At 38.4% G+C, this 10696-nt stretch overlaps 1 long non-coding RNA gene across 2 annotated transcripts; it reads left to right on the top strand.

Annotated features, from left to right (window-relative positions):
• The first annotated feature begins 4553 nt into the window (after nt 1–4553).
• On the top strand, nt 4554–10008 carry LOC101483378 (uncharacterized). 2 transcript variants are annotated; one of them, XR_013101011.1, is made up of 4 exons: nt 4554–4776; nt 6094–8454; nt 9126–9308; nt 9387–10008. It is a non-coding gene; the product is annotated as an uncharacterized LOC101483378 (long non-coding RNA). The 2 variants fall into 2 exon arrangements; XR_191988.4 differs by lacking the exon at nt 6094–8454.
• The last annotated feature ends 688 nt before the right edge of the window (nt 10009–10696 follow it).

The following is a 10696-nucleotide window of genomic DNA, read 5'->3' as shown; positions in this document are numbered from 1 at the left end:
GGTTTTGTGTTGACATTTCAATCCTGACGATTCTGATGGTTCAGATGGAAAATCAACATCTGTTCAATGTCTCCTTGCTATCTGGGTTATGGTCACTGAAGAAGGGTACTATTTTGTAGGAGACAGTTGTGAAATTTAAATCCGGACAGTCCAGTCCCATTCAGATCATCGGCTATAAAAACATTTACATTTGCCTTATTTTATCTCCCCGTACAAACTGTGCGCAGGCTGTGTCTGAAAAACAGCCATGTCTGAAACAGCTGTATCTGAAAAACAACCAGATAACAAATTTAAAAGCACAAGAATTCTCTTTTGTGGACCATCACATTTAATATTTGCATTTAGCTCAATTATGTTGTGTTTCTTTTTCCTATTTACTGTACACTCAGCATTCTCACTGCCTGTTGCTTGCTCTAAAACTTTGCATTGCTTCTGGTTTCCTGCTCAATTTCAACATCTATTTTTTTCTGTCCTTTCAACTGTGGATTTACTCTAACTGGGAGCAGTGTGGTAAGGGAATAAAGTGAGCAGTAGAGAGCATTGTGGGTGGAATACTGATGATGGTGAAATTGGAGGGAGAGACGATGTTCAGTTAGCGATGCCAAGGAAGGAGCCTGTAGTGGAGTTGTGGTAGGGAAAATCCCAGGATGCTTCTATTCTTGCAGTCATATTTATTTTCTGTTCCGATAGTCATTTGATTATCATCTTAAACTCTGGGATCTTATAATTCTGAGAACATTAGGAAAAAAGGTTAAGCCATTATGATAAAAAAGCTTTAGACGGAGGAAGTTTGAATTCCAGCTCTTTTGTCAAGAGGTGACAGGGAAGAGGGCCTTTGTTAGGTCCTGCTTCCTGCACCTAAGGGACATACAGTGGTCCCTCGTTTATCGCAATAGTTACGTTCTAAAAATAACCTGCGATAGGTGAAATCCGCGAAGTAGCCAACTTTATTTTTTACAATTATTATAGATGTTTTAAGGCTGTAAAACCCCTTAAACATACTTTATACACTTTTCTCAGACAGGCATAAACATTTTCACACTTTTGTCTCTTGTTTAAACACTCTCATAATTTGAACCTTTATAGGAAAATAAGTCCAGTGTTATAGATTAAAACCAAAGCCACCTGTGGTTGAATTTGATGGTGCAAAATGTTTTGTCGACATTGTTGTGTTTGTTGAGGAGAAGACGTACAAACATACAGTACAGCACTGCTAGCGATCGAAGATTTATGTAAATTTGACAAGCTGAACGCATTTGTACTGTACAGGACCACAGAACGAGATTAACTGACAATGGTCTACAGCCAATCAGGACACAATACACAATGAGCTGTAAAAATACCCCAAAACAACAACAACAAAAAAAAACATGCAAAATTGCACAAAAAAAACAGTGAGGCCACGAAAAGTGAACTGCATTATAGCGAGGGACCACTGACTCCACGGGCTTTCTTTACTAGCTTGGAGAGCTCACCAGCACAGTCAGAGCATGGGTGATTAGATTAGATGACTGATTTTGTTGCATTTCAGGGATGTTTTCTTTCTTTCATTTGTCTTCCAGTGCTAGAAAATCAAACCTCTCTCCTATTTCAGTGTATACTCCTCCTGTGGCATCATATATTGTCGCTTTAACAGATGGCCCTAGTGTCTCCTTGTATGCCCAAAATATCCTTCTGCACTTTTTTGAATGTAAGACACCTGGAAAATATTCTGAGACCAAAGTAGATTTTAGGTTCGTCAGGTTTGACTGTGGTTCCTGTTCTCTTGGGTCCTTTGTGTTTTGCTCAAAAACGGCTTTGTTACGCGTAGGCATTAAAAACTACTTCACGTTTACACACTGAAAACTACTCTGTACACTTCACATCAGTAAGGGTGTGCTCATTGACAAATGATGATCTAGGAGAGAGAGGCGTATCCCTGCAGTGTCAGGGTGCAAACAACTTGTGTGTAAATGAGCCAAGCCAGCAGTTTTAACAAAACAGCCTGTTTCTTTCCAAGGCGTTAGCATTGTCTGTCCTTTCCTTTCTCTTCCCTGACTCCGTGTTAAACAGTGATAAAGAACACTGGCAAAGAGAGGTCGCTTGTGCTGAAGGAAAGTGCTGTGATAAAGGTCAGAGTTTTGATGTGATATGTGGTCCGGTGGAATAAAGGACTGACAAACCAAGTTAACACCTGTCCTTTTTTACTGTCGCCCTCTGAGGCCAAACTGAAGTGATGCATGTGTGAGAGAGATCTCATTCAAATAAATTGACAGTAAATTACACACTGTAAAAAAAATCCTGTTGATTTTACAGAAAAATCTGGCAGCTGTGGTTGTCAGAATAATTCTGTAGAAAAAACTGTGAACTGTAAACAAGAATACTTGAAAAGCTGTAAAAATTACAGTTTAAAACCATTATAATTTCCCCCCTAAAACCATGTCAAACCAATAAATTCAACAGCCCTTTTATGTCAAATTAGCATGGCCAAACTGCTATTAAACACTGTAAGATTTACACAAAGTTGCTGCTTATTGTACACTAAATCTCAGTTTCACAGAAAAAAATAAATAAATTCAACAGTATTTTATTGTGAAAGCCTCATTTATAAAACTGCTATTTAACAGAATTTTTCTGGTCTTTTCTGGTTTACTCAAAAGAGTACCTCTAGCAGGTCTGCAAATTTAATGCATTACAGTCACGATAACATCAAATTTGTAAAAAAAAAATTTCATTGTAAGAGGAGAGTAAAAGCAACCATGGTCCAGAAGAGCTTGGTCAAACAATTGATTTTAATGAAATACATGCGTGGGGGGACCAGCTCCGTTCGCAGACAGCGCTGATCTCCGACTGACTAATCAAAGCATAAGCAGATATTTTTTACCATCAGGGCTTGAATTTAATGACGCCCCTTCAACGTCAGATACATTTCATACATAGGTCAGATCAAAACCACAATGACTTTTAACACAGTTTAAAAAGGAACATTGCTCTATCTTCATGGCAGATGTTTCCTGGCAACCTTTTTGACTACCGCTTCTTCAATTTCCTGTCAGCCTGCAACTTAGTCTTTCTGAAAGACACACGCTGTTTAAACATCTGAATGCAATATCAATCCTGTCAATTATATTATTAATGCAATGGTAATGATGATGATTATTAGCAATAGCAGCAAAATAATTTCCCTGACCTCCACAGTATCAAAGTTGCTTTAAGTCCAATTCCAGTGAGTTCCTTGAAGTGGACTGCCATGCCAAGTTCTCTAAACCAAAATGGCCATTCTTCCATGAGGTGTTTTATATTTTTTCCCTGGATGAGTTGTTTACGCTGTGTGTAGAAAGTCAGTTTCATTAGATTTTTGACTTCTTCAGGATTTGCATCTGAAAAATCATCTTAAGTTTTTCTTTTTTCAGTTGCTGGCTCTCTGGAGTTTCTCCAAGGGGCAGGAATTTCACATCCGAGTTAATGCACCCATAAGTGTCTTCAATTGCTGCTCTCTGTTTTGGAGGAACAGAGTCGGTGTCAGACTCATCAGTATGACGCTTACGTTTTCTTATTTTTGGGGCTGTAGATCGCTTCACACTATCAATTCTGTACTCCAATTGCCTGACTAGAGAGTGATACCCTGGACTAATCACATCTCCCTCTATTATGTCTTGCAGAGATTTGGGATATTTTGCCACCAACTTTTTGGCAACTTCAGTAGAGTTGCTTTTACTTATCCTACTCTCAGAAAAATTACGGTTCTTAAATGGTTCTTCAGATGTCTTCATGGTTCTTTAAAGAACCATCATACGTCAAAGAACCTTTTTATTTTGTAGATGGTTCATAGCTATTATAAATGGTTCTTTAAAGGACAAAAGGTTCTTCATCCTTAGCTATCTAAGTTTGATGGTGTAAAATGGCATAAATATTTATTCACTATAATGAGGGTGTGAATCATACTGTGTGTTTTGTTTGTGTGCATGTGTGTGCGAAGGGGGAGGGCGGGTTACCTGGTGATTACCCTTTAAGAGCAGATGGTAGGAAACTGAATATTCAAATAAAGCTAGAAATACTTGCTTAAAAAAATCCCCCCCTCCCCCCACCACACACACACACACACACACACACACACACACACACACACACACACACACACACACACACACCTAACCCAGCAAACCCATTGATCACAAATAATGTGGTAGTAGAATATGGAATATTATTAAGATGTTTATGAATATGGTGAGTTAACAAACAGTAGACACAATACACACATTCAAATACTGTACTTTAATTTTAAGTTTTAATAAAGTATTACTATTTTCTGCTTCAAGGCATTACTTTTGAGATTATTATATATATTAGAAAATATAGCATAATGATAATACTAGGTATTGTAAACTTTACAAACCACCCAGCAGTATGTAAAGTCAAATTATAAAATACAAGTAAATAACAACTGCACAAAAGAATGTCAATGTAATGAACACACTTACCAACACACTTACTCACTTCACTTAAAGCGCACTGCTTAGGTAAATGATCTGAGTACTTGTTCATCACTGAGCAATTTGTTAATATGTGTTTTGAGCCAAATGACAGAGAGAGACGTTAGAACACGTTGTACTATGGCAACCTCCCGGGAGCGGACGGAGGGGGTCAGTCGGTGGAATGCGCATGCGTAGGCAGATCGCGTGAGCAGTGGGCCTTGAACTTTCTAAGGGAAAAACACTTTCTCACGGCCGGTGACAGCGAAGTGGATAACAGGCTTCAGTACCTGCTGGTCTTTGAAGCTCTGGATTCTTGGAAAAGGTAAAATATTTTCATAAAAACCTTTGTACTGTTTTGTTTTTGATACTCGTTAGTGTAGCTTGCTGTTAATGCTGTGCTAACAATAACGATTAGCTATGTTAGCTGTTAAAGTTAACGCAATTTAGTATCGGTATACAGAACTGTTTTCCTAAAAAAACAGTTATAATTAATTATAATTAAAAACACTGTCATAATTAAGTGAAGGTACTCCTAACTGATTTGAACCTTTGGCTTCTAAAATACGTGGTTCTATTGCATGCTGCGTACATAACTTAATGTCAGCTAGACCGATATTGAAATTTATAATATTGTTAAAGTCACTAAAATGGCGCCTGAAGCCTGTGACGTGAGCTCTGTGTCTGTTCTAGAAACTCAGAAATTCAGTAGAGCTGAGCCTTACATTAAACACTCACATCAGCCTGTACTTTGAATTCTGGAAGAGTGTTTTGAAGTGTTTTGAATGAATAGAAAAAGACACGCCTTCTCATGTGTCACATGACTGTTACTGTATAACTTATTTACGGACTACTTGAAAATTATGCTCCGGTCATTTGATGTTTCCAAGATAGATGTCCTTTTGTAATATAGTTTAAATTTCCTTTGTACATTTCATTTATCCACCATCATACATTATAGTGATGGGATTTCAGGCTCTCTTTAGAGAACCGGCTCTTTCAGCTCGGCTCACTAAAAAGAGCCGGTTCTTTCGGCTCCCAATCGGCTCTTCAGGTTGTTTTGTTGCTTTAATTAATTTATTATTAACAATAATATAAGATTATGCAAAAAAGGAATTACTAATGTAAAAAAAAAAGTGGTTTTATTTATAATGTTTATATATAAATATATGCGGTGGCCCCTTGAGACAAAACACGTACAAACTCTAAAACCCATTTCTAGCGTTAACTGAACTTCTAAAACAGAGCTACTGTGGAGCAGGGAAATTATTTTACTGCTATTGTTAAATAATCATCATCATTACCATTGCATTAATAATATAACCTGCAGCATTGATATTGTATTCAGAGGTTTAAACAGTGTGTGTGTCTCTCAGAAAGACTAAGTTGCAGGCTGACATTAACAAGAAGTATAAAAGCTGGGCCAAAGTTCAGCATGTGGTTAAAGTTTGTAATCCAGTCAGGGTGTAAATATCACTCAGCAGCCAGTCGTAGAGCTGAAGCAGGTAGCATCAACACATAAATCTACTCTACCCGGCTTAAATCACAAGACCACCTCTTACCGAAGAGCTGTAGATTTTTCTTGTTTGCACAAGTTAATTCAGATTCACACTAATTCTGTTCACATCTCCAACAAAATTAGGAAGAGGAGGGGGAGAAACACAATTAGATTGAATTACAATTGGATGGAAGTCAAGGACAAGGAGAAGGAAGCTTAGGATGAGGAGGACGAGAAGCAGCAGGAGCATCTTTAGGGATCTCTATGATGTCATTAAGGTTGGTTTCATTAATATTGTCCTCTCACTAAGAAAGATGACTTGTTTTAGTTCACCTACTTCCTGTATTAAATAGTGACGTGCAAAACATTGTGGAAAACCACGGAGCAGGTGTCACAGTCTGGCGAGGGCAGACTGTATGAATTGAAAAAAAGGACCCAAAATGCAGACTCCAAGGAACAGGGAACAAAACTTGAATGTTAACAAAAGGTGAGCCGTTTAATATGGCTGGTAGAAAAGGTACAAACAAAGGGCAAGGCAAACTGAAGCAAAATTAACACAAACCTAAACTGGGGAATCTAAACAAACAATAAGAAAAACCTAGACAAGAAACTTGGAAGCATGGCATGGCATGGACAACAGACGACCTGACAATCACACACTGAAAACAGAGGACTTAAATACACAGGAGGTGATTAGGGGAAGTGGAGACACATGAGGAAACAGCTGGCACACATGAACATAATGACGTCACAGTGGGAGAGTAAAACTGAACATGATGAACACAGAACACCAGACCTCTTCACAATAAAACAGGAAACATAATGAGACATAGACATGACAACCCGAACTTGACAACGTAAGACAGACATGAAACGCATGAAGAGCAGGGGAGATTTAACATGGTTGGAAACACGAGGGGAAAATAATAACTAGAAACACTTAGGCATAATAATACAAACTTGATAACATAAGACACGCAGCATGAAACACGAAGGGTGAGGGGAAGCTTAAATACAGGGGAAGAAAACACAAGGAGTCTAATAACCAAATGAACCTAGATAACCTAATGAACAAAATAAACTCAAACTTAAAACGCTGGGTCAAGAGACCCAGGACCATGACAGAAGGCACGTATAGTGCATCTGCAGGTAAATGAACATCAAATCTCTCAGACTAAAATCTGTATTGTACTTTTAGTCTTAAGACCATATGTTGCATATTTATCACCCTTATGATAAAAACCCATGTCAGCCATTGGTTTATGTACATTATAGAGATGGCACGATACCACTTTTTTATGTCCGATACCGATACCAATATCATAAATTTGAATATCTGCCGATACCGATATGAATCCGATATAGTGTTTTTTAATCAACAAAACTGTTTTTTAAATATCTTGCTGCATTTTGTATAAGTTCATACTCAAGTTTAAAATAACAACTACACTAAAGCTTTTCTGTTATACCTGTATGCAAAAAAAAAAATTTCATAGTTCAGCAATACTGATCAATCTAATAAACTTAAACCTACACCATCCTCCCTATTCTGGTATTTTAAAGAGTACTTAGCATAAATATTAAGCAACCTAACTAATAGGGTTCCAACTCCCAGCAACAACAAAAATAAATAAATAAAAAATAGGAAACCACCCCTCACGCGCCACCTCATGATGCTTAATCGACGTAATCAACCTTAATTTGATGCAGTGTGAAAAAAAATGCACAGAAATCAATTATTTTTCAAGAAATATTAAATAGATTCAACATCTTTCTTCAACAAAATTGCAGACTGCACAGATGGTACCTTCCCAAAGGAAAAAGTACTATAGCTTACTAGGGTATATTAGACTTAATAGTTACTATATACAGTAATTGACTTCTATTCATTTTACATCAAATTAAAACTTTGGGTGTCAGATAATTATTTATTAAAAGCTAGACATTTTAAATGAGAATAAGAAAGAAAAGTATGTCTTTGTGCCCCCTTTTCCCTGTTAATGCCCTATCGGCCCCCCTGGCTAAACTTTGCTAGATCCGCCCCTGCACAGTTACCAGCGTCAGCTACGTAGAAAAAGATCCTGGAGTAGAAAGTAATATTAAATAAATTCTAACAACAGCTGATCAAGCTTAAACGTGCTGCTGTTGTTCAGCCACTGTTTTCCTCTTTCCTGGTGCAAAGTGGGCCAAAAGCAAACTAGAGACACGACTCGCGACAGAAAAGCCGATCAGCTGATCATTAAGCAGTTTCATGATTGAAGTAGCAGCAGCAGAAGAGGCAGTCGCTCCATATATCGTTTGTTAAGCTTAACGCAGGAATGCTTTACAAACATTCAGAGATGGACTTACACACTTGCTTTACTTCTCTCGGGGATAACTTTGTCGGAGATGAAATGCCGGGTTGCTAGCGAAGCTCCAAATGCTATCCAGACCACCGACAGGTCCTGCATGCCACAGCCGCTCTATCACGTGATGCATACTGCTCCGACGTGCTAACGTTCTGAGGTGAGTTACGGCGTGTTGCAAGTTTTGTGAGGTGCTTTCGTGATATTTAATGGATCGGATTACATTTTTTATTTTTCTCCGATATCCGATCCAGTAATTTAGGTCAGTATCGGACCGATACCGATACGTAATATCGGATCGGTCCATCTCTAGTACATTATATTTTGAAGCCTCAACATTTGCTTTATTGCTATTGCTATGTGGGTTTTTTTGATCCTTTGGGACCATATTAGGATGAGGGATCAGAATCTGGAGTCGTGCACACTACTGTTTCATTTAGCGTGTATCCATAAGATTTGTACAGCACAGATCCAAGTTGTGCCTTGAAAACAGGAAAGTCGTCTGCATAGAGGAGAACTTTAATAGCAGGCTTGTACAAAGTGAGGCTTTGTGCTCACATTTGCTGCAAACACTCGTTTTAATTCTGTCACCCTGTTTTGATGCAGAATTAACTTGAAATCAGGCATGAACTGGACTTGTTTTTTATAATGTGTTCTTGTGAATTAATTGTGTATCACATACATTTGATTTGACTTTCTGTGAGACAACAGTCATCGGCTGGCCAAAAAAGTTTTCCAAATAGCTCCACGTGATCAAGCCTGGATTTAGAAAAGAATAGCAAAAAAATCTGCACCTCCTGCTTCACATGCAATTTGTGTTTGTGTGTTCAGAGGCGGCGGCAAGAGGGGAGACCTCGGATCATCCAGCTGGAGAGCTTGACCAGGAGGAGTCAAACATTAACTCGGTTCTTCCAGGGCACCCTGCAGACTTAGCTGCTGGCATTGGCGAGGGAGTGCAGCTGCCACTGGGATGACGTGAACGCCAAACAGGAGTCCATCGCAGGTCGACTGCAGGTATGCGAGTCAGACCTTCTGAGGAGGGTTTCGATTTTCTCTTTTCTTTATAATTGACTCTTTTTCTCTCTCTCTCAGCTCCTTGTCTTAGAGTGGGAGGGATTTGAAGCACAAAGGGAGGACCTTGTCATTTGGTTGGCTGATACGGATGTCCGCCTGAGTGAGGTTGACCAGCTGACAAGAAACACCTATGAAAAACTGAAACAACTGCAGGTGTGGGGTTGTTTTGATATGACATATATTTGATATGATACATACGTCAGAGACATGGTCCTAAACTGGACTAACAAAGGACCATGAGTACAACATGAAACTTGCCTTACATAACGCTAAAGTTCATTGATAATTTTAATCAAAAACTTGTTGTTGTTGTTGTTGAAATATTTTTACTGAACATGCAAACATCTGCTGATGACAATGTGTTGATTTAATGGTCTGTTATGAAGCTATTGCTATTTCTAATGTGTTTTTATCACTTTCTGATGTTTTATTAATTAAACAATACATGTATTAATTGTTGTGTTATCTATAGTTATTTTATTTATATATATTTATTTATAATATAGTAAAAATATTGAATTATTACTGTTTAAATGACTAATATGTGACATGTATTAGTAGTGATGTTGTGCTGAGGGTTAAAATGCCTTTTTGTCTTTTGGTATACTACGAAATGACAATAAACCATTAAGATATTCAATTCAATTCAATTCAATTTTATTTATATAGTGCCAAATCACTACATAAGTCGCCTCAAGGCGCTTCATAGATACAGAGAAAAAAACCCAACAATCATATGACCCCCTATGAGCAAGCACTTTGGCAACAGTGGGAAGGAAAAACTCCCTTTTAACAGGAAGAAACCTCCGGCAGAACCAGGCTCAGGGAGGGGCGGCCATCTGCTGCGACCGGTTGGGGTGAGAGAAGGAAGACAGGATAAAAGACATGCTGTGGAAGAGAGACAGAGGTTAATAACAGATATGATTCAATGCAGAGAGGTCTGTTAATACATAGTGAGTGAGAAAGGTGACTGGAAAGGAAAAACTCAATGCATCATGGGAATCCCCCGGCAGCCTATGTCTATTGCAGCATAACTAAGGGAGGATTCAGGGTCACCTGGTCCAGCCCTAACTATATGCTTTAGCAAAAAGGAAAGTTTTAAGCCTAATCTTAAAAGTAGAGATAGTGTCTGTCTCCCGAATCCAAACTGGAAGCTGGTTCCACAGAAGAGGGGCCTGAAAACTGAAGGCTCTCCCTCCCATTCTACTTTTAAATACTCTAGGAACAACAAGTAGGCCTGCAGAGCAAGAGCGAAGTGCTCTAATAGGGTGATATGGTACTACAAGGTCATTGAGATAAGATGGGGCCTGATTATTTAAGACCTTGTA

Source organism: Maylandia zebra, linkage group LG2, assembly GCF_041146795.1.
Source record: "Maylandia zebra isolate NMK-2024a linkage group LG2, Mzebra_GT3a, whole genome shotgun sequence".
NCBI classification, from domain to species: domain Eukaryota; kingdom Metazoa; phylum Chordata; class Actinopteri; order Cichliformes; family Cichlidae; genus Maylandia; species Maylandia zebra.
The sequence above is the reverse complement of the archived record's forward strand: the minus strand, read 5'-3'. Positions and strand labels throughout refer to the sequence as shown.